This window comes from Anomaloglossus baeobatrachus, chromosome 10 (assembly GCF_048569485.1).
Source record: "Anomaloglossus baeobatrachus isolate aAnoBae1 chromosome 10, aAnoBae1.hap1, whole genome shotgun sequence".
NCBI classification, from domain to species: domain Eukaryota; kingdom Metazoa; phylum Chordata; class Amphibia; order Anura; family Aromobatidae; genus Anomaloglossus; species Anomaloglossus baeobatrachus.
The window spans coordinates 189,624,772-189,649,970 of record NC_134362.1 but is presented as its reverse complement, the minus strand read 5'-3'; the positions used below and the strand labels follow the sequence as shown (position 1 = coordinate 189,649,970).

Genomic DNA, 25,199 nt, shown 5'->3' with positions numbered 1-25,199 from the left:
TTATATACACATAATGTATATATCACACATATCCCCTATGTATCCCATATAGTGTGCTCTATCATTCCACTAGTAACCAATAATAATATTTGTAACCTAAAAGGTCCATGTTAATGACTTAAAGGACTATTATTCAAATATTTACGATTTTTTAACCTTTTTTTAGCTGAAAAAGTTCAAAATGAGCAAATTTGTAAATGTAATTTGTAAATGGAATTCGTCAATTTTGGTTAATTTTTGACGCTTCTGAACGAGCAGATCTTAATGTTTTACGTCAATTTTTGATGATTCTGAACAGATCAAATCTTAATGTTTTACGACAATTTTTGACGCCTCTAAACGAGCAAATCCTAATGTGTTACGTCAATTTTTAACACTTCTAACGAGCAAATCTTAATGTGTTACGTCAATTCTTGCTAATTGTTGACGCTTCTGACTGAGCAAATTTGTAAATGTTTTACACACGTTTTGGTTAATTTTTGACGCTTCTGGTATATACACATATTTATTAGCAACATGGGGGCTTGTAAGTGATAATTAAGTATGCGTAATAAAATGATCCGGCTAGGGATGAAGATGGAGGCTCCTATTAGCTGGAACGATCATCATCATCGTTATTATCATTCTAATCGAAACATTGTGATGAACAGGCGCGGAGCAGGGAGAGGATGCTTTACATCCCTTCTTGCTCCATCACTTCCCCCCCTTCCTCCTTTTACTTCGCACACAACACACACACACCTCCCTCCGTCACTCGCTCAGAGGAGTCATCCGATTTTAATCATTACATCATTATGTCATTTCAATACTAATCTCTGGTCTCACACCTTCAGTACTTTGACATGCAAATGTAGATAGGAAAAAAAAAAGGCACACATTAATATTGGAAATTCGCAGCAATGCCCTCCAGCTCAGTAATATTTTTCTTGCAACCTTCCTTTTCCTGCACACACACACACACACACATTCCCCTTTATTCTACACGCAGAGCTGGTGATCACAAGAAACAAGAGCGATCTGTAGAAGATCAGACGAGGAGGTGGGGAGAGGCAAGAAACACATACACGTGTCAACAAGGCAGCCCTGCCACCCAATTTGCATATTTACATGAGTGCCACCCTCGTAGGACTTAAGCGAGGAACTTCGCTGATTTTCCACACCCATCAATCTCCAGTCCTCTGAGGAAGCCACAATTAGACAACTAAGTAAATGGACGGTATAAAGCGTAAGGACACCACAGAAGCCAACAAAAAAAAAAGAAAGCAACCTTACCACAAGACGCCTTGCTTTCTCTTGGTCTTAAAAAAAGAAATTCCCCGCGGTTTCTTTAGATTTTTTTGAGACCCGTCCTTCAGGGTTTTTAGTTTTTACCTCTCTCTCTCCCTTTCTCTCTCTCTCTCTCTCCCTCCTTCCTCCTCCTCTTTCTGTGTGTTGTGCCTGGGTTTATAAAAAAAATAAAAGACAACTCCATGTTAAGTGAACAGTCAAAGCATCATGAAGTGTACAGCTCAAGGGGGAGGACATGACTTGGGGTGGGTCACATCCTAGTCCTTTATAAATAGCTCTCAAAATAGGGGCTCAAGCAGGCAGTAAAATATAAACAGGGCAAATATGTAAATGGTCCTTGCGCAAAATTATATAAACAATCAAAAAAGAAAAAAGAAGAAAAAAAGGCAAATATGTAAATGATCCATGCGCAAAATTATATAAACAATCAAAAAAGAAAAGAAAAGAAAAAAGAAGAAAAAAAGGCAAATATGTAAATAATCCATGCGCAAAATTATAAACAATAAAAAAAGAAGAAAAAAGGCAAATATGTAAATAATCCATGAGCAAAATTATAAACAATAAAAAAAGAAAACAGACAAAAAAAAGGCAAATATGTAAATGATCCATGCGCAAAATTATATAAACAATCAAAAAAGAAAAGAAAAAAGAAGAAAAAAAGGCAAATATGTAAATAATCCATGCGCAAAATTATAAACAATAAAAAAAGAAAAAAAAAGAAAAAAGGCAAATATGTAAATAATCCATGAGCAAAATTATATAAACAATCAAAAAAGAAAAGAAAAGAAAAAAGAAGAAAAAAAGGCAAATATGTAAATAACCCATGCGCAAAATTATAAACAATAAAAAAAGAAAAAAGACGAAAAAAAGGCAAATATGTAAATGATCCATGCGCAAAAGTATAAAAACAATAAAAAAATAAAAGAAAAAGAAGAAAGAAAGGTAAATATGTAAATAATCCATGCGCAAAATTGCATAAACAAAAAATATGTAAATGAACCATGCGAAAAATTACATAAAAAATAAAAAAAAGAAAAAAAGGCAAATAAGTAAATGATCCATGTGCAAAATTATATAAACAATAAAAAAGAAAAGAAAAGAAAAAAAAAGAAAAAAAGACAAATATGTAAATGATCCATGCGCAAAATTATATAAACAATAAAAAAAGAAAAGAAAAAAGGCAAATATGTAAATGATCCATGCACAAAATTATATAAACAATAAAAAATATGTAAATAAAGAATGCGAAAAATGATATAAAAAATAAAAATAAGAAAAAAGGCAAATATGTAAATGATCCATACGCAAAATTATATAAACAATAAAAAATATGTAAATGAAGCATGCGAAAAATTATATTAAAAATAAAAATACGAAAAAAAGCCAAATATTTAAATGATCCATGTGCAAAAATTATATAAACAATAAAAAAAGAAGAAAAAAAAAAGAAGAAAAACAAGGCAAATATGTAAATGATCTAAAATTATAATAACAATAAAAAAGAAAAAAAAAAGAAACAAAATAGCAATAAAAAATATGTATATAAAATAAAATATAAAAAAAGAAGAAAAAAAAGGGCGACTGGAAGACCAGTTTAAAATATTATATTTATGTAGTAATAAATGCAGGAGCGACGGTTATGTCTACTCTACCGGGAGATCCTCATCATTCAAGATTTCACACTACAATAGGATATTTTATTAAAGAAAAAAGCCAATTCTTAGATACTAATTTTAAGTGAGCTCTAGCCAAGAAAGGGTTACACCAAAACCAAAATAAAAATTCTTCCTTTATTTGAAACAGAACTCTTGGCTCACGACGAGTATGGCTAAATTATTTTTCCCTTTTTTTTTTATCATTCCTGCTTTGTGTACGGAAAAAAAAAAGAAATGTTTTGTATTCCAGCCTTGTCTCTTTGGGAAAAAAAACAAAAAAAAAAAACAGGTAATTTTAATAATCTGACCACAGAGACTGAATTTCAACCTTCTATAGAAATATGGCTCTTTTTTTTTTTCTTTTTTTTTTTTTTTTTTTTAATCCTTCTGCAGTAAGGATAAAGAAAGAAAAAAAAAAAAAAGAAAATATGTTCGGCCATAAAGATAGTAATGTTACATTTAATGTACATGATAATAGAAAAAAATAATCTTTGAAGGAAAAGGTCCCGAAGGCCACAGGAAAGGTTGTTTGCTCCCTTTTTATTTAATAGAGGTCACCTAGACTGGATGGCATAACTTAAATGAAAAGCTTCTTCAGTGCAATTCTAACACGTGCCGTGCAGGGTCAGCCAGTGTCTTGCATGGGCTCATCAAAAATACATAACCAGACAGCCTAATAGTATTTCAGCACATTCATTTTTGGGCAGGAACATGGGGGGATGGTGAGCAGAGATAGGGAAGAAATGAATTATATGCCTTCTCAATAAAAAAAAAAAAAAATCAGGATTTCGCTCGCGTCTGCTTTGCTGCTTTTGAGGAAGGGCAAGGAATTTTATTACGGAAATAATCCACATATTTAAAAAAAAAAAGATAGAGAATGTCCTATATTTCTGAGGTTATAACTAATGAACTGTAGTCACAGAGCATAATCTTTTTTTTCACAGTCCATTAAAAATCGAGACAAAAAAAAATGCTATTTTCTTTGGACAAGTGTAATTATAACAAGGTGCATCATTTATTTATTTATTTTTTTTGTAGACACATAATAAAATAAAACCCCCCAAACCTGTTTTTTTGCATTTTTATCTTTTTTTTAAGATTTTTTTTTGTATACACACAATGCAATAAAAAACCCAAAATATGTAGATTTTTTTTTGGAATTTTTATTTTTTTTTAAGGTTTTTTGTATACACAAAATGCAATAAAACCCCTAAATATGTAGATTTTTTTTAAATAAATACATATATGCATATATATATATATAATATACTTTTTTAAATATATATATACTATATATATATATATATATACACATATATATTGTATACACACGATGCAATAAAAAACCCAAATATGTTGATTTTTTTGCATTATTTTATATATATATATATATATATATATATATATATATATATATATATTATTTTCTATACACCCAATGTAATAAAACCCCCAAATATGTTTATTGTTGTGTGTGTATGTGTATATATATATATATATATATATAGTATATACACAATGCAATAAAAAACCCAAATATGTTGATTTTTTTATATATATATATATATATTTATTATTTTTTTTTTCTATACACCCAATGTAATAAAAACCTCAAATATGTTTACTTTTGTGTGTGTATGTATATATATATATGTATATATATATATATGTATGTAAACCCCAAACATGTTGATTTTTTTGCATTTTTATTTTTTTTTTGTATACACACAATGCAATAAAGCCCCCAAACATATATATATATATATATATATATATATATTTATTTACGGTATATATATATATATATATATATATATATATATATATATATATATATATATATATATATATATATATATTGTATACACACAATGCAATAAAACCCCACATATGTTGATTTTGTTTTAATTTTTATTCTTTTTTTTATATTTTTTTTTTTTTATTTTTATAGGCCTTATAAAGGATATTTTCTTCCCATAATAATAAGGGTCATTTCTGATGCGAGGAGACATAAAGGAATAGGTAGGTAGGTCTCTAGGAGGACGCCACGATGGAGGAGACCTATAGCGACGTGCTCGACGGGAAGGGGTTAATGTTGCCAATTCCTTGTCAGGCAGACAGTAGAAAAATATGACAGGGGACAAACAGAAAATAATAAGAGCAAGTGGGATGAGAGAATGCATAAACCCTCCTCCTAAATCTAGCCTGGAGATAAGTGACCCTGCTGAGGGAAGACGGAGAGGCAGAGGTGACCCAATGCTAACCAGCCTGTTAGCAATAATAAGGTGAGCGCACATGTAAGGGGCGACATTACAGCATTGGGGGAAATATTCCCCTTTGTGTTTGCACAAGCTCATTTTTGCCATGTGTATGCATAGCGCCAGAGAGCGGCGAGGAAATACGTGGTATGATAATCACAATGGTCCTCATTTATGGCGAAATAGGAGTAACGTTAAAATCACGAGTGTGCGCATATGTACATGGCGCCTAATGCCTTCATTAGAACCTACGTTTTTCTCTTCCGCTTTGTCCGTGTCGTGGGTCATGTTACATATATGCGATGGTCTTTTTTTTTCTTTTTTGCATCGTCGTGGTGCGACATTTATGATATTATAAATATTAAAGGCAGATAACGCGGCGCTTTGTCATTGTATGATAAGCTGTTAGATTGTATTATTATGTGCCAGCTTACATCTCTTCATGTGATCAGCATTAGATCCAATTGAAAAAGAAGTATTAGGTCAGCTGCAATCATAAAAAGAGAGGAGCACAACATATTTAAATCCTATGCAAATAGAGAGGCCTGCGAGGGACATAAGTGGAAAACCACTGCCCTCTAAGGGCCACTGTGAGCGTGACACCAGATAGCTTCCTGGGATTCTTTTGTATTAAATCCAGGTCTGCAGTGATGAGGAGGAGGATTTCCAGGATGCAGACGTGTATAATTTATTATGCTTTATATCTGCAGATTATACTGATTATATAATATCTGTATTTCATTTTACTCTACAATAGCAGACAACAAATTGTATTCAAATAAATCATACTTTAACATGCGGATGGTTTAATGTTATGAGGATCGGAGATATTGTGACATTACCCCCTTAGTGCTTTACCAGGGCTTAAAATTGTGGGGGGTAGAGCAGTGTTCCCCAACTCCAGTCCTCAAAAGCCCTCAACAGACATATTTCAGGGTTTCCTTAGTATTGAACTAGTGATATTTAAATCACAGAAATCCCTGAAAACGTGATCTGTTAGTGGCTTTTGCAGATTTCAGTCGTGGAACACTGGTGTCACCCCCAAATCGGTCGCCCAAGAGGGGCCCAATGACCACTCTACTCCACAGTGGACAATTGGGGAGGCCCGGCAATAGAATTTGTATCGGGGTGCAGGAGCTTCTGTTTAGACTTCTCAGTGGAAAGGTATGGGGACGTGTGGGGGGGTGTCTGGACCTCAGCACTAAAAAGGTAGAAGTATACCCCCAAACTGTCAGAATTGAATTCTGCAGTATACTATCTACTTTACAATTATCATCATCATCCCACCATTTAAATACATCATTACTTTCTTATTGCAAGTTTTTTTTTCGGGGGGGGGGTTGCACAGAGCTTTATTTTCTTACTCTTTATCTCTCTATATTACAACAGGTTTTTATTATTATTATTATTATTATTATTATTATTATTATTATTATTATTTAATACACCTGTGACCTCATGAAGATTACAATCCAATACATGTTTATATTATTATTTTATATTATATTTTGTAATATTTTTTAATAAATACACACATATATATATATATATATATATATATATATATATATATATATATACATATATATATATATATATATATATTATTTTATATTATTATATTTTTAAAATAAATGTGTACATATATACTGTATATATAATGTTATATTATTATTTTATATTATTATATTTTTTAATAAATGTACATATATATATAATATAAGTTTACACCAGAAATGAAAAATTAAAAAGGTTTACAGAATAAAAAAAGAAAATCCCTTTGTTTTCCATAAAGAACACAAGAACACGATAGTGGATATTCTGTTATTTTTTTATTCATCTATGGAGATTTTTGGACACTTTTTGTTTCTTTAAACCTATGGTTTTTTTCGATTGTCGCTGGAGCTGGTGATGAAACTGCGGCTTTTTATAATACACAACGGAATGGCTTTCATCTCAATGAGATTTCCGCACTTTCCTTTTGCACAGTCTTATATAGTTTGCACAGATCTGATACAACACACATGCACAGATGTGACTGCATACACACAGTAGTTGTCTAGTCATGGGGGAGGGGTGTTACCAGGGTGTGAGGGGTGCTAACAAGAGGCTATACAGTGGATAGAGATGTAGCGATAGGGGTGCAAACTGAATATTTGCCTTAGGTGAAGAGGAATGTAGCTGCCATTTTAACACATACACACAACACACACAAATATATACATCACAGACAAATATATACATAAATACAAACATATATGTGCACTCAATTACATACATACACACACACACATATACACTGAACAAAAATATAAACACAACATTTGTTTTTGCTCTCATTTTTCATGAGCTGAACTCAAAGATCTAAGACTTTTTCTATGTGCACAAAAGGCCTTTTCTCTCTCAAATATTGTTCAAAGATTTGTCTGAAGCTGTTCCAGTGATCACTTCTCCTTTGAGGAGATAATCCATCCACCTCACAGGTGTGGCATATCAAGATGCCGATTAGACGGCATGATTATTGCACAGGTGCGCCTTAAGGCCCAGTCACACTAAACAACTTACCAGCGATCCCAACAACGATACAACCTGATAGGGATCGCTGGTAAGTTGCTAGGAGGTCGCTGGTGAGATGTCACACTAAGCGACGCTCCAGCGATCCCACCAGCAACCTGACCTGGCAGGGATCGCTGGAGCGTCTCTACACGTGGAAGCGATGCTGCCCTTGGTAACTAAGGTAAATATCGGGTAACCAATCCGATATTTACTTTGGCTACCAGCGCACACCGCTTAGCGCTGGCTCCCTGCTCTCCTAGACACAGTACACATCAGGTTAATTACCCGATGTGTACTCTGCTACGTGACGTGTGCAGGGAGCAGGAGCCGGCTTCTGCGGATGCTGGTAACCACGGTAAACATCGGGTAACCAAGAAGCCCTTCCCTTGGTTACCCGATATTTACCTTTGTTACCAGCATCCGCCGCTCTCACACTGCCAGTGCCGGCTCCCTGTTCTCTGCACTCCTAGCCACAGTACACATCGGGTTAATCACCCGATGTGCAGTCTGACTATGTGTGCAGGGAGCAGGGAGTCGTCACTGACAGCTGAGAGCGGCGGACGCTGGTAACGAAGGTAAATAATTGGGTAACCAAGGAAAGGGCTTCTTGGTTACCCGATGATTACCGTGGTTACCAGCGTCCGCAGAAGCCGGCTCCTGCTGCCTGCACATTTAGTTGTTGCTCTGTCGCTGTCACACACAGCGATCTGTGCTTCACAGCGGGAGAGCAACAACTAAAAAATGGCCCAGGACATTCAGCAACAACCAACGACCTCACAGCAGGGGCCAGGTTGTTGCTGGATGTCACACACAGCAACATCGCTAGCAAGTTGTGCCTCAGCAGCGATGTTGCTAGCGATGTTGCTTAGTGTGACGGTACCTTTAGGCTGGCCACAAAAAAGGCCACTCTAAAATGTGCAGCGTTACAGTATTTAGAGGGTCCAGGGGTTCAGAAAACTAGTCAGTATCTGGTGTGATCACCATTTGCCTCACGAAGGGAGAAACATCTCCTTCACATAGGGTTGATCAGGTTGTTGATTGTGGCCTGTGGATTGTTGGTCCGCTCCTCTTCAATGGCTGCGAAGTTGCTGGATATTGACAGGAACAGGAACATGCTGTTATAAACGCCGATCCAGAGCTTCCAAAACATGCTCAATGGATGACATGTCTGGTGAGTATGCTGCCATGTAAGACCTGGGATGTTTTCAGCTATGTACAGATCCTTCTACCATGAGGCCATGCATTATCAGCTGCAACATGAGGCGATGGTGGTGGATGAGGCACAACAATGGCCTCAGGATTTTGTCACGGTATCTCTGTGCATTCAAAATGGCATCAATAAAATTCACCTGTATTTTCTGTCCATTACATACGCCTGCCCATGCGATAACCCCACCACCCTCATGGGCCACTCGATTCACAACAATGACATCAGCAAACCGCTCACCCACACTACGCCATGCACATTGTCTGTCTGCCATCTGCCCTGTACAGTGAAAACCAGGATTCATCCGCGAAGAGAAGAACATCTCTCCAACGTACCAGACGCCATCGAATATGAGCATTTGCCCACTCAAGTTGGTTATTTTGACGAGCAGCAGATGAGCCTGCCTGAGACGGTGTCTGACAGTTTGTGCAGAAATTCTTTGGTTTTGCACCGATTGTTGCAGCCGCTGTCCAGGTGGCCGGTCTCAGACGACCTTGGAGGTGAAGATGCTGGACAAGAGAAGAACATCTTTCCAACGTACCAGACGCCATCGAAAATGAGCATTTGCCCACTCAAGTCCACTCAAATACACGTCCTGGGCTTCTGTGGATACACGTGGTCTGCGGGTGAGAGGCCGGTTGGATGTTCTGCCAAATTCTCTGAAACACTTTAGGAGACGGCTTCTGGTAGAGAAATAAACATTCAGTTCACAGACAACATCTCTGGTGGACATTTCTGTGGCATTGTGCTTTGTGATAAAACTTACTAGTTTTTGGCCTGGGCGATGTATGTACAACTGCAGCCCTTCTTTGCCGTAAGTAATGCTTAATTTTTGGAGGATATTTATTCCTCTTTTTGTTGCTATTTTTCTATTTAGTGTAGGGACTTACAAGCATGAGGTTCCCATGACGAGGGTTGTAGGCTTCTGCCTTTGGCCATAATACCAACTAAAACCTCATATTTTTTTGTACATGATCAGCCAGGCTCCTTTCTGTTAGGCCTTGTATATTAGAGTTCCTGTCCCTGTATGGTGCACAGATGGGGTACGGCTTGGCAGTCCGCCTGGTCTAATAGTATGGGCTTGTGACTGTGCATCTGCATGTGTGAACAGTGCTCTATGCAAGCCATTAGTGTGCACTTTTATCATCCAGCAATCGCCCCCTCCAATTTTTGGCAGTGTGTGTGATTTGCTCCTCTTGCACCTGTGATGCCTCCACTTAGTGGGGGCTTAGCTGTATCCTGCTAGAGTACAAGGTTTTGGCCCGGGCGATGTACAACTGCTGCCCTTCTTTGCTGTAAGTAATGCTTAATTTTTGGAGAATATTTATTCCTCTTTTTGTTACTATTTTTATATTTTGTGATAAAACTGCACATTTTAGAGTGGCCTTTTATTGTGGTCAGCCTAAGGCGCACCTGTGCAATAATTTGGCCTATTTTTTTGTACATAAAAAAGTCTTAAATCTTTAAGTTTACTTCATAAAATGGGAGCAAAAATAAGTGTTGATTTTATATTTTTGTTCATACATATGTACACCCAAGTATACACCCATGTACATACACTCACAGAGACAAACACAGATATATACATCCACATATATATGTATAAGTACCTACATATATACACATACAGAATGTATAAACACTCATACACATATAAATACACAAATGCATACTTAAAGCAAACTTACGTAGAACATATGCACAGCTATGCAAATATATATACATACATACTGTATACTTACATATACATGCAGACGACACACACACACACACACACAAATAAGTACATAGACACATACATATACTCTCAAATACATACATACACACATATGCATAAACATGTACATACACTCACTCACAAACACACTTACACACAGATACATCCAAATATACATACATACACAAGTACCTAAAAAATACACTCATATATACACATGTATACAATAAAACACATGTACATAGAACACATATACTTACCTACACATGCAGACACACACCTATACATACACACACACACACACATATATATATATATATATATATATATATATATATATATATACAGTATATATATATATATATATATATATACACATACAGTTAAATATATACACAGACAGATAAATATATACAGACACAGATAGATAGAAATGTCTATGCACATACTGTATGTAGATACACATGTACATATACACACAAGTACATATATAATATATACATACATAAATACATATACACACATACATACATTTACAAATAAGTACATACATATACACACAAATATATAAATAAGCACATACACACGCGCAATACACAAATACATATACAGATATATAAATACATAATCCTGTGATGCTTCTGTAATTTGTGTAATAACAGCCCCTGTAACTTACCTGTGGCACCTAACAGGTGCTGGTAATAACTAAATCACACTTGCAGCCAGGTGACATGGATTAAAGTTGACTCAGCCTCTGTCCTGTGTCCTTGTGTGCACCAAATTGAGCATGGAGGAAAGAAAGAAGACCAAAGAACTGTCTGAGGACTTGAGAATCCAAATTGTGAGGAAGCATGAGCAATCTCAAGGCTACAAGTCCATCTCCAAAGACCTGAAAGTTCTACGGTGTCTACGGTGCGCAGTGTCATCAAGAAGTGTAAAGCCCATGGCACTGTGGCTAACCTCCCTAGATGTGGAAGGAAAAGAAAAATTGACGAGAGATTTCAACGCAAGATTGTGCGGATGGTGGATAAAGAACCTCGGCTAACATCCAAACAAGGTCAAGCTGCCCTGCAGTCCGAGGGTACAACAGTGTCAACCCGTACTATCTGTCGGCGTCTGCATGAAAAGGGACTGTATGGTAGGATACCCAGGAAGACCCCACTTCTTACCCGGCAGACATAAAAAAGCCAGGCTGGAATTTGCCAAAACTTACCTGAGAAAGCCTAAAACGTTTTGGAAGACTGTTCTCTGGTCAGATGAGACAAAAGTAGAGCTTTTTGGGAAAAGCCATTAACATAGAGTTTACAGGAAAAAAAAAAAGAGGCATTCAAAGAAAAGAACACGGTCTTTTGGCCAGCACTGTATACATAAACATACAAATAAATACACAAATAGAAACACTTGCAGAACATACACAAATATACATACAATTGCACATATACAAAATTCCATTGTACCAAGAAAAAGAAGAGAAATTCCCTTTTCTAACTCTTTTGCCGTTTTATTAGTAAAGCAGCGGGTAACAATATAAATGCTGGAGATCCATCAATAAATACTTGCTGAACAGTGTGTCTACGAGATCCAGTGATGGAAATGGATGGGGCCCAAGTAACAGGGACTGTAATATAAGTGCCTTTCTATGGTAATTAGAGCATGACGACTGCATGATCACTAGCCGTTGCCGGACTACAATTCATACTGTCTGTGTGAAGATAATGTAAAGATAGTGAGGATTATAGTCTAGAGAGCATTGATGAAAGTCTGCATTAAAACCCTTGAGATGCGGGATTTTAAAGTAACAAACTGGCTTTATATTATCTGGAAAAAAAAAAAAGAAAGAAAAAACCCTGGAATGATAGCTGGATAAAGGCTGGTTATGCTGAATTTCATTAAGACCCACCCAGCTATATGGAAAGAGTGCTATGCCACTCTATTATATTAAAATGTAATAGAGGTGCAGCTGAGATTAGTTTGTCATTGTTCATGTGTTGTCTTTTTACATAGGACTGCAGGTTCAGCATTCTCTGAGAAAAGATATCAAGATATATGATGCAAAAACAAAGCGTTCCCCAGTCCTAAAGTCACATATTCATTATGGCTCCTATGGATTATAATAATGATAAGTTTTATTTCTCTAGCGCCAACATATTCCGCAGCGCTTTAGACTCTTTAGACTCCCAGACTAAGAAATAAGATTCTCTGGTCGGATGAGATGAAGATAGAACTTTTTGGTGATAATTGTAAGCAGTATGTGTGGAGAAAACCAGGCACTGCTCATCACCTGCCCAATACAATCCCCACAGTGAAACATGGTGGTGGCAGCATCATGCCTGGGGGGTTAGATTAGACTCTGTCCAGTTATATTTTGTCTGTTTTATATTCTCACCAAGAAAGAGTCACGCGTTACACAGTAATCATGGAAATATGCTTTGATCCTAATGGGAATTTCTAGCCTATATTTCCCTGATAAGATTAATACATCCTTTCCTTCTGGCCATACATACGTCTTCGGCTTTACATAGGAGGCTGGAAATATTGTAAGATGGGAAGTAAAAACAATATCTACTAATGTGAAATGAGTAGCGTCTTGGTGACTGTTTTACATACATGAATGTGGTGAGTGGTTAGTACTATGTGAATGAATGCCAACGCCGATGATATTCAATGGATACAGAAAGTATTCAGACCCCTTTGCTCAGCACTGAGTAGAAGCACCCTCCTTTTGAGCTAGTACAGCCATGATTCTTCTTGGGATCCTGGATTTGAGGATCCCCGACCATTCCTCCTTGCAGATCCTCTCCAGTTCCCTCAGGTTGGATGGTGAACGATGGTGGACGTTATTTTCAGGTCTCTCCAGAGATGCTCAGTTGGGTTTAGGTCAGGGCTCTAGCTGGGCCGGTCAAGAATGGTGACAGAGTTGTTCTGAAGCCACTCTTTTGTTATTTTAGCTGTGTGCTTAGGATCATTGTCTTGTTGGAAGGTGAACCTTCAGCCATATCTGAGGTCCAGAGCACTCTGAAAGAGGTTTTCTTCCAGGATATCTCTGTACATGGCCGCATTCATTTTCCTTCAATTGCAACCAGTCGTACTGTGCCTGCAGCTGAAAAACAGCCCATAGCATGATGCTGCTACCACCATGTTTCACTGTGGGGATTGTATTGGGCAGGTGATGAGCAGCGCCTGGTTTTCTCCACACATACCGCTTAGAATTATCACCAAAAAGTTTAATCTTCGTCTCATCAGACCAGAGAATCTTATTTCATAGTCTGGGAGTCCTTCAAGTGTTTTTTTGCAAACTCTCTGCGGGCATTCATATGTCTTGCACTGAGGAGAGGCTTCCATTGGGCCACTCTGCCATAAAGACCCGACTGGTGTAGGCTGCAGTGATAGTTGACTTTGTGAAACTTTCTCACATGTCCCTACTGCATCTCCGGAGCTCAGCCACAGTGATCTTGGGGTTCTTCTTTACCTCTCTCACCAAGGCTCTTCTCCCCCGATTGCTCAGTTTAGCTGGACGGCCAGGTCTAGGAAGAGTTCTGGTTGTCAAACATCTTCCATTTAAGGATTATAGAGGCCACTCTGCTCTTAGGAACCTTGAGTACTGCAGAAATTCTTTTGTAACATGGGCCAGATCTGTGCCTTGCCACAATTCCGTCTCTGAGCTCCTTGGACAGTTCCTTTGACCTCTTGATTCTCATTTGGTCTGACAAGTGCTGTGAGCTGTGAGGTCTTATATAGACAGGTGTGTGCCTTTCCAAATCAAGTCCTATCAGTTTAATTACACACAGGTGGACTCCAATGAAGGAGTAGAACCATCTCAAGGAGGATCACAAGGAAATGGACAGCATGTGACTTAAATATAAGTGTCTGAGCAAAGGGTCTGAAAACTTATGACCATGTGATATTTCAGTTTTCTTGGTTAATAAATTTGCAATAAATTTCTACATTTCTGGGTTTTTTTCTGTCAAGATGGGGGATGGGGTGCAGAGTGTGCATTAATGAGAAAAAAAGGAACTTTTTTGAATTTACCAAATGGCTGCAATGAAACAAAGAGTGAAAAATTTAAAGGGGTCTGAATGCTTTCCGTACCCACTGTATTTGATGAGAGAGAAAGTCAGAGATGAAAAGAGAGAGCAAGGAAGATAAACATATTCTGATGTACTATGCAGAAAAAGCAAATGACTCCATTCTCCTACATAGTCCACTGTGGTGTGTTCCCCTTTAAGGCACTGTGCACACGCTGCAGTTTTTGACGAGATTTTTGACGCAGTTTTTTTAAAATCTGCATCAAAATCTGCATGTCTCTCCTGAAGGCAGCAAAGTCTATGGGATTTTAGATTTCCTGTTAACACTGTGTTTTTTTTCCGTGCGGTTTTGGTGCAGATTTTGATGCAGAAAAAATCTGCAGCATGTCAATTATTAGTCAGGCTTAGCATTTTTTCACCCATTGACTTCAATTCATAGACTTTCTTGATGGACCCAAAAAAACACATCTAAACTCCACCAAAACCGCATCCGGTTTTGACCCGGTTTTTTTCACAGCCTGCAGATTTGGTGCAGAAAATTTCTGCACCAAATCTGCGGCATGTGCACATAGCCTAATACTGCAGATATATGTGTCTATAGCATGTTACATATACATGAAAATAGACTGCGATGATCACAGTAAGTTGCTGGGTCTAATTAAAGGGGTTGTCCACAATTTGGGTAACCCTTTATAAGTAAAAAATAATATAATGAATATTTAGCTTTGGTATCACTCGGTCCCTCGGGAACCATATAAGTCACGTGATGCAGCCAAACAGCGGCTGCAAATGGGTGGCAGTTCTCACACTTCAAAATAAAGAAAATTTGTCCGATAATTCAACAAAAATATTCAATTTATTGTAAATTCATAAAATCCATATTAATAGACAAGAGAGGCAGTTCCAGTTAACGAGTTTCAACACACTTCCTTCAGACGTCCAAGGTTTGTCTGAAGAAAGTGTGAGCGAAGCAGTTCATTGGTGACTAATGATGGGCGGACTCACAGAAACCCAGTTCGGGCCCGGAATTAACGCTGATCCCCATATTAAGGGTACTTTACTGCAATATTGGTACCGATATCGCTAGCGAGCGTACCCGCCCCAGTCGGTTGTGTGTCACGGGCAAATCGCTGCCCGTGGCGCACAATATCGCTAACACCCATCACACGAACTTACCTGCCTAGCGACGTTGCTGTGGCCGGTGAACCATCTCCTTTCTAAGGGGGGCGGTTCATTCGGCGTCACAGCGGCGTCACTAAGTGGCCGCTCAATAGAAGCGGAGGGGCAGAGATGAGCGGGCCGAACATCCCGCCCACCTTCTTCCTTCCTCATTGCCGGCAGCCGCAGGTACGGTGATGTTCGTCGTTCCCAGGGTGTCACACGTAGCGATGTGTGCTGCCTCAGGAACGACGAACAACCTGCGTCCAGCACCAGCAACGATATTTGGGAACTGAACGACGTGTCAACGATCAACGATTAGGTGAGTATTTTTGATCGTTAGCGGTCACTCGTAGATGTCACATGCAACGACGTCGCTAACGAGGCCGGATGTGCTCACGAATTCCGTGACCCCAACGATATCTCGTTAGTGATGTCGTTGCGTGTAACGGGGCCTTAATTCTTGCACTTAACAGTAAAAAAGAGGTTTCTTTATAGAGCTACAAAGTTTAGACCTGGCTAGGCCTACAGATAAAAATCACAATTAATTGCAAGAATTATTCTGCTGTATGATTTGCCATAAAAATAATGATTTATTAGGGCTTTTAAAGATTTTTTTGTTCCTTTGAAAGGAAACTATTGACCATGTATGGGAACACGTTTGGCTTGACTACTGCCATTCACAGCATCTGCACCACATTTACAGATTTTCATAAATTTGGCATAAAACAAATCATGCAATATTTAACTAATACAATGTGAACGTTTGCATGTAAATGTGTCCCAATGTGTCTATGGCACGGCTGGACAGAAAAATCACACATTATAGTGTCGTAACATTGCCATAGTCCTGAGCTGCCATAGGAGGCACAGCTCTGCCACAGAAGGCACCAAAATTATACTCTGACAAGCAAAAGCATAACAATGTTTTGAGCCTTTGACTTTCAGGCTCCATATCTCACCATCCAGTATAGCTTTGAGCATGAGACAACCTTTATTTTATATACAATCATCTTGGCTATCTCATACATAAATGTGACTTGCAGCTATTTAGCTTATGAGTAGTTATGCAGATTCTTGTCATGTCACTGCATTATTACTGTTTTGCTCCTAAAAATCAAAATTTTCATTTTCATTATTTTGTAAATCCACCTTTGGCTTTCAACACTGCCTGAACCCTTCTTGATCAGATTCAAGCATGTATTGACAAATATCTGATCCCAGGTCTCTTCTACACGTTCCCAGTGTTGGTGTATATACTGGTTGCCTCACTTGGGGATGTATACAGCTTTTTCTCAAACTCTACCCACAACTGTTGGATTGGGTTGAGGTCTGGGGACTGTGGGGACAATCCAGCTCCTCTATGTCATTGTCATTGAACCATTTCTTCCACAATCTCGCCGTATGCTTCTGGTCCATGTCATGCTTAAAGACTATGTCGTCCTTGTCATACCCATAGTACTCGCGTGTACGCAGTAATTGGTCTTGTAGGATCCTCACATACAGTATAGCTCAGCATTGAGGCCCCCATCGATCCTGGTCAAGTATTTATGCCTTTGGCTGGTCAACACCCCCATATCATCAGGATTCCTCCACCAAACTTGACATTTCCTTCAATTTCTCGATCCATTAGCCCCTTTTTCCTTCCAGACCCATTTGCCCCCATCAGAGCCTAGTCTTTGACTTTTGTCTCATTTCACCAAATTACTCGTTTCCAATCCTCTGTCAACTTTTCAGTCTGCTTTGCAAACTCAAACTGATGCCGAGGATTATTGACCTTTTTTTCGGGCCATCATTCCACACTTGTGTAACGTGTGTCGCAAAGTGCTTGCATGGACGTCTGTGATCTCACCATTATGAAGCAGACGAGCCGCCTCCACTGTTGGGTTTTTCGCCCCAGAACTGATAGACCTTGTGATCAGCGACTTGTTGACTCCGATATTTTGCCTGGATGTCCACCTCTTGGCTTTTGAATGGATGCACTTTATTTCATATTCTTCCAACCGTCATAGTCTCACATGATGCAGTTTGTCAATTTTTTTGCCCAAGAAACCACTACCAATGAGTATCTATCTATCTATCCATCTATCTATCTAGCTACAGTGACTTGCGAAAGTATTCGGCCTCCTTGAATTTTTCAACCTTTTCCCACATTTCAGGCTTAAAACATAAAGATAAAACTTTTAATGTTCTGGTGAAGAATCAACAGCAAGTGGGACACAATTGTGAAGTTGAACGCAATTTATTGCTTATTTTAAATTTTTGTTAAAAATAAAAAACTGAAAATTGGAGCGTGCAATATTATTCGGCCCCTTTAAGTTAATACTTTGTAGCGCCCCCTTTTGCTGCGATAACAGCTGCAATCTCTTGGGATATGTCTCTATCAGTTTTGCACATCGAGAGACTGAAATTCTTGTCCATTGTTCCTTTGTAAACAGCTGGAGCTGAGTGAGGTTGGATGGAGGCGTTTGTGAACAGCAGTTTTCAGCTCTTTCCACAGATTCTCGATTGGGTTCAGGTCTGGACTGTGACTTGGCCATTCTAACACCTGGATACGTTTATTTGTGAACCATTCCATTGTTGATTTTGCTTTATGTTTGGGATCACTGTCTTGTTGGAAGACAAATCTCCGTCCCAGTCTCAGGTCTTTTGCAGACTCCAAAAGGTTTTTCGATTATGGTTTCATCTGACCAGAGTACCTTCTTCCACATGTTTGGTGTCTCCCAGGTTCCCTGTGGTAAACTTTAAATAACATCTTTTATGGATATCTTTGAGAAATGGCTTTCTCCTTGTCACTCTTCCATAAAGGCCAGATTTGTGCAATGTATGACTGATTGTTGTCCTATGGACAGACTCTCCCACCTCAGCTGTAGATTAAGGGTACTTTCACACTTGCGTTATCTTTTTTTTTGGCGCAATCCGGTAACGGATCCGCTGTTTCCCATAGACTTGCATTGATGACGGATTGTGCCAAAAGTACCTGTGTTGCTTCCGTTGGCCGACGCTCCGTTGCTTCCGCCGAGCGGAAGCAACGCTGAATGTAATGTTAAATGCTTGCGTCAAAATGATGACGACCAGCGGATTCCGTTGCTTCCGTTAAAATTTATAATGGTTCCCTATGGTAGCGGATTCCGTTGCTAAGTGCTTAACAACGGAATCAGCTGCTGGATTCCGCTATTTTTTACTGAGCATGCCCAGACTAAAGACCAATCACTATGTCAAGGTTCCTTATCTGGAAAGCTATATACAGTGCCTACAAGTAGTATTCAACCCCCTGCAGATTTAGCAGGTTTACACATTCGGAATTAACTTGGCATTGTGACATTTGGACTGTAGATCAGCCTGGAAGTGTGAAATGCACTGCAGCAAAAAAGAATGTTATTTCTTTTTTTTTTTTTTTTTTTTTTTAAATTGTGAAAAGTTTATTCAGAGGGTCATTTATTATTCACCCCCTCAATCCACCAGAATTCTGTTTGGTTCCCCTAAAGTATTAAGAAGTATTTCAGGCACAAAGAACAATGAGCTTCACATGTTTGGATTAATTATCTCTTTTTCCAGCCTTTTCTGACTAATTAAGACCCTCCCCAAACTTGTGAACAGCACTCATACTTGGTCAACATGGGAAAGACAAAGGAGCATTCCAAGGCCATCAGAGACAAGATCGTGGAGGGTCACAAGGCTGGCAAGGGGTACAAAACCCTTTCCAAGGAGTTGGGCCTACCTGTCTCCACTGTTGGGAGCATCATCCGGAAGTGGACGGCTTATGGAACTACTGTTAGCCTTCCACGGCCTGGACAGCCTTTGAAAGTTTCCACCCATGCCGAGGCCAGGCTTGTCCGAAGAGTCAAGGCTAACCCAAGGACAACAAGGAAGGCGCTCCGGGAAGATCTCATGGCAGTGGGGACATTGGTTTCAGTCAATACCATAAGTAACATACTCCACCGCAATGGTCTCCGTTCCAGACGAGCCCGTAAGGTACCTTTACTTTCAAAGCGTCATGTCAAGGCTCGTCTACAGTTTGCGCATGATCACTTGGAGGACTCTGAGACAGACTGGTTCAAGGTTCTCTGGTCTGATGAGACCAAGATCGAGATCTTTGGTGCCAACCACACACGTGACGTTTGGAGACTGGATGGCACTGCATACGACCCCAAGCATACCATCCCTACAGTCAAGCATGGTGGTGGCAGCATCATGCTGTGGGGCTGTTTCTCAGCCAAGGGGCCTGGCCATCTGATCCGCATCCATGGGAAGATGGATAGCACGGCCTACCTGGAGATTTTGGCCAAGAACCTCCGCTCCTCCATCAAGGATCGTAAGATGGGTCGTCATTTCATCTTCCAACAAGACAACGACCCAAAGCACACAGCCAAGAAAACCAAGGCCTGGTTCAAGAGGGAAAAAATCAAGGTGTTGTTAATCCAATTTCCGGTCAATATCACCAATTTGAATGTTTTTTCAAACACACAAAAATAACCAAAAATCATTGTTGAAAAAAGCAACATAAAGCAAAACAAAATTATACAAATACATACACTAAAAAGCGGGAAATTACTCAACAAACCAATAATTGGGTACATTTTTATTATTATTTTTTTGGTTTAAAAAATGTTTGGGTACAGAAAGGAGCATAAGCTCTTTATTTAACATTCAAAAATAATATCAACGGTGAAAAAAACAAAAAAACAAAAAAAAATTAAAAAAGAGAGGTAAACAAAATATGGGGACTATGGGTGGCTGATTTTTCTCACCTCCGCAATTGTCCCCTAGTTCTCCCAGATATTTTCTCCTGGTCTGATTTCTTCAGAGATGGTCTTCAGGGATTCACAGCAGCTCTCAGTGTCCAAAGGCATTGTTTGCTGCTTTGAATTAGGGCTCTTAGGGTGGGTCTATTGTTTGGTAATGGCAGGTGGTTTAGGGTGGGGCTATTGTTTGGTCATGGGAGGTGGGTCTATTGTTTGGTCATGGGAGGTGGGTCTATTGTGTAATGGGAGGTGGGTCTATTGTTTGTTAATGGGAGGTGGGTAGGGTAGGGCTATTGTTTGGTAATGGGAGGTGGGTTTAGGGTGTGGCTATTGATTGGTAATGGGGGTAAGGTTTGTTATGGTGCTAATTGGGCTGTCCCAAAGAAGAAGAAAAAAACAAAAAAAACAAACCAGATCTAACGGATTCCGTTTAACGGACGCATAACGGATGCAACGCGTCCATTTTTTTCACAGAAAACCGCTAACGGATTCCTGTGAAATAATGGATCCGTTGCTTCACTTTGCACCTTAAAAATAACGGATGCGTCAAAACGACGCAGCAACGGACCCAGCGGATTTAACACAACGCAAGTGTGAAACTAGCCTAATGCAGTTTTTACAGAGTGATCATGGGCCTCTTGGCTGCATCTCTGATCAGTCTTCTCCTTGTTTGAGATGAAAGTTTTGAGGGACGGCCGGGTCTTGGTAGATTTGCAGCGGTATGATACTCCTTCCATTTCAATATGATCGCTTGCACAGTGCTTCTTGGGATGTTTAAAGTTTTGGAAATCTTTTTCCCCAGAGGGGCGTGGCAGCTAAAAGTCCCCTTACTTTACTGGCAGCCAGACTGGTTTGCAAAGTCTCCTTAAGGAGAATAGTGTTCCCCCGTGGTCCCCACAAAGATTCTCATGAGCCAGATCAGACACTCCCATACTTTGCAATGACGAGGGGCAAGCACCCCGAAACACTGTGTCTGCAAATTGGGATTCTGATCTGGCTTATATATCCTAGGTCATATGCAAAGGATTGTTAAAAATCCACATTTGACTTTTAGGATCGCTACTTCCAATAGGTGGTGCTGCGCTAGAGTTTGTCTCCATTCCTGGAGAGATAATTTGAATATTCCCCAGAGAGGTGTGGCAGCTATAAATCCCCTTACTTTACTGGCAGCCAGACTGGCTTGCAAAGTCTCCTTAAGGAGAATAGTGTTCCCCTGTGGTCCCCACAAAGCTTCTCATGAGCCAGATCAGACACCCCCATACTTTGCACTGACGAGGGTCAAGCACCCCGAAACACCATGTCTGTAAATTGGGATTCTGATCTGGCATAGATATCCTAGGTCATATGCAAAGGATTGTTAAAAATCCACATTTGTCTTTTAGGATCGCTATTTCCAATAGGTGGCGCTGCGCTAGAGTTTGTCTCCATTCCTGGAGAGATAATTTGGAAATCTTTTTGTAACCAAATCCGGCTTTAAACTTCTCCACAACAGTATCACGGACCTGCCTGTTGTGTTCCTTGGTCTTCATGATGCTCTCTGTGCTTTACACAGAACACTGAGACTATCACAGAGGAGGTGCATTTATACAGAGACTTGTTTACACACAGGGGGCTTATATTTATCTTCATCAGTCATTTAGGACAACATTGGATCATTCAGAGATCCTCAATCAACTTCTGGAGTGAGTTTGCAGCACTGAAATTAAAGGGGCCAAATAATATTGCACGCCCCAATTTTCAGTTTTTTATTTTTTACAAAAATAAGCAATAAATATCATTCACCTTCACAATTGTGTCCCACTTGTTGTTGATTCTTCACCATAAAATTTAATTTTTGTATCTTTATGTTTGAAGCCTAAAATGTAGGATAAGGTTGAAAAATTCAAGGGGAGCGAATACATTCGCAATGCACTGTATCTATCTATCTATCTATCTATCTACCTCATATCTCTATTTAGCTATCTAGCTATTAGAAAAAAAATAAATATAAATAAATGTATATATATATATATATATATATATATATATATATATTTCCATTCTTGGCATTTTCCTGCTGAATATTAGTGCCTCAATGGTGCATCATGCATAAATATTCTATGAACTGGGTTCAATATGAAACAATTGCAGATTAATGATTTAATGTACAGATGAAAAAAGCTAAACCTTCAATTACTCTCAATTATAACAGCTACCAACATACTTGTTAAGCTAATTACTGAAACCCTCCATAAAGAGTGTCTTGTGCAGCTGGTGTAGGGATTAAGCGCCAGTCGCTTCCCTCATACAGGAGGAGGACATACAATGCGCTCTGTAAATAGGATTTATTTCCATGCTATTTTTCTTTATATCTGCAATAAAATAAGTCACTTTCCACTGATAATCTTATTTTTCTGCATATTTGCATCTATTAACCTGACCCACAGCTTCTATAATACTTGTTTAGCTGAGGTTAAATTACATTTCATGCAGAATTGTTACGCGCAGCCTGTGCCTACGACGGTACACGGTCATTTTTTTTTTTTACCATGTTTCTCTGTTTGTTTCTCTCTGTGTATTTTATCACTAGATTGAGGCGCTCCTAAAACAAGTAAAATGCACAAATGTATATTTAGGCAATTCCTTGTACGTGGGCGGAAGATATTGATCTTTATTAAAAATTGATTCAGACCTTGGTATTGCTTTTCTTTTATCTCGAAAACCATATTCTGTCAACTTGTATTTTTTTTTTTCCAATTTAAAGTTTTATTGAGTTTTCAAAAAAAGAAACATACATGAGAAGAACACGGAACCGTGCTGTAGCAAATAGCACTCATCGACAATCTGAACAATACCAAACTATCATGGGCTTCATAATGGAATATCGAAGATTACATTGATACATTGATACTCATTTTAAACCATATAAAATAGTGAAACAAAAAAGAAAGCTAAAGGAAAGAGGCAGTCATGAAGTGTAAAGAGGAAAGAGCGGGTCAGAGAAAGAAGTGAAAGGATAGGAAGTAGGACGCAGCGACCGGGACTAATACATTGTCTGTTGGACCAAGACTTGTCAAAAGGACGGTATATTATCTGAAGAATAAGGGGGCCAGGGTATCTGTCTTCCGGGAGTTAGAGTAGCTCCAGAATTTTTTTACTCAACAGGAATGATTCCCACTGAAACCATTTGGTGGCTGTCTCTACGGTTTGCCCACGTGACTGGGCCATCACCATTTCCATTCGGTGAATCACATTCACCTCCATTACCCACTCGTCCAGCGTAGTGGGGATAGGATCCTTCCAACGTCGTGGACAACTTGTATTTTTTATGTGGCTTCACGAAGACAAAGTGTATGTTCACACGGAACGTATTTGCTGAGGATAAGCCGTAAGGATATCTGTTGCATTTTACAGTATCTGGATTGTTCGCCCCCATAAGAACCAGGCCGAAATCGGCCTTAACATCCAAACATCTTTTTATCCCTTTTCATTCTTATATTACAGTAGCCTTAATTCGGTATATTTTTCGGCGACATAGTTGTTAAAAGGCTTGTTTAATGTGGATGAGTTGTGTTTGACAGGTCCACAATTTTGGGGTACATCCAATCTAATACCGAAATTTTAGTATTAACTCTCTTTTGGAAGAAATACAAAAGAAAAACAGCAATTCTGCAATTGATTTTTTCATTTAAAATGTTATAATTCTCATTTGCGGCAGAAATAAAGTATTAACGTAAAGTTGTGGGTCAGGACAATTATGCCAAGGTCAAAGTTATGTATTTATATTTCTTTCATCCACTGAGCTGTATGAGGGCTTATTTCTTTGTGGGACAAACTGGTTTTCACTGATCCCATTTTTGGGTAGACGCGGCTTTTTTTTATCACTTATTATTCCATTTTTTATGCGGGGGGATGAACATAAAAAACCCCAGCAATTCTGGCATTGACTTTTGTCATTTAATTTTTTTTTATTCTTGGGGGGACAGTCAGTGTGCGGAATAAATATAGTTGTATAGTACAAGTCAATATGAATATAGTAATATCTAGTGTAGAACTTTTTTAATGTTTTATTACTTTTGCACAAGGTAATCACTTTTAAGAAAAATATATATATTTTTTTGCTTGTCATATTTTTAGAGACACAACTTATTCATTTCTTGTTCCAGAGCTGTGTGACGGCTTGATATCCTTCCTCTCTTCCTTCCGTCCTCTCTTTCTTCCTTCCTTACTAGCTTCCTTTCTTCCTTCCTCTCTTTCTTCCTCTTTCTTCCTTCCTTACTAGCTTCCTTTCTTCCTTCCTTCCTCTCTTCCTTCCTTCAATCTTCCTTCCTCTCTTTCTTCCTTTCTTTCTTCCTTCCTTACTAACTTCCTCTGTTCCTTCCTTCAATCTTCCTTCCTCTCTTTCTTCCTTCCTCTCTTTCTTCCTTCCTCTCAATCTTCCTTCTGTTCTTTCTTCCTTTCTCTCAATGTTTCTTTCTCTCTATTTCTTTCTTTCTTTCTTTCTTTCTTTCTTTCTTTCTTTCTTTCTTTCTTTCTTTCTTTCTTTCTCTCTTTCTTTCTTTCTTTCCTGGCACCATTTTGGAGTCCATGCAACTTTTTGGTAATTTTTAAT

General features: G+C 38.6%; 2 long non-coding RNA genes across 2 annotated transcripts in view; one reads left to right on the top strand and one right to left on the bottom strand.

Moving 5' to 3' along the window:
* The window catches only part of LOC142254560 (uncharacterized), a 577,678-nt gene extending 576,306 nt beyond the window's left edge, over positions 1-1,372 (bottom strand). The window contains exon 1 of the long non-coding RNA XR_012727256.1: positions 1,273-1,372. This is a non-coding gene — a long non-coding RNA (uncharacterized LOC142254560). The remainder of the gene's footprint in view (positions 1-1,272) is intronic.
* A 3,707-nt stretch (positions 1,373-5,079) lies between these two features.
* Positions 5,080-25,199, top strand: part of LOC142255439 (uncharacterized) — an 89,952-nt gene continuing 69,832 nt past the window's right edge. The window contains exon 1 of the long non-coding RNA XR_012727421.1: positions 5,080-5,227. This is a non-coding gene — a long non-coding RNA (uncharacterized LOC142255439). The remainder of the gene's footprint in view (positions 5,228-25,199) is intronic.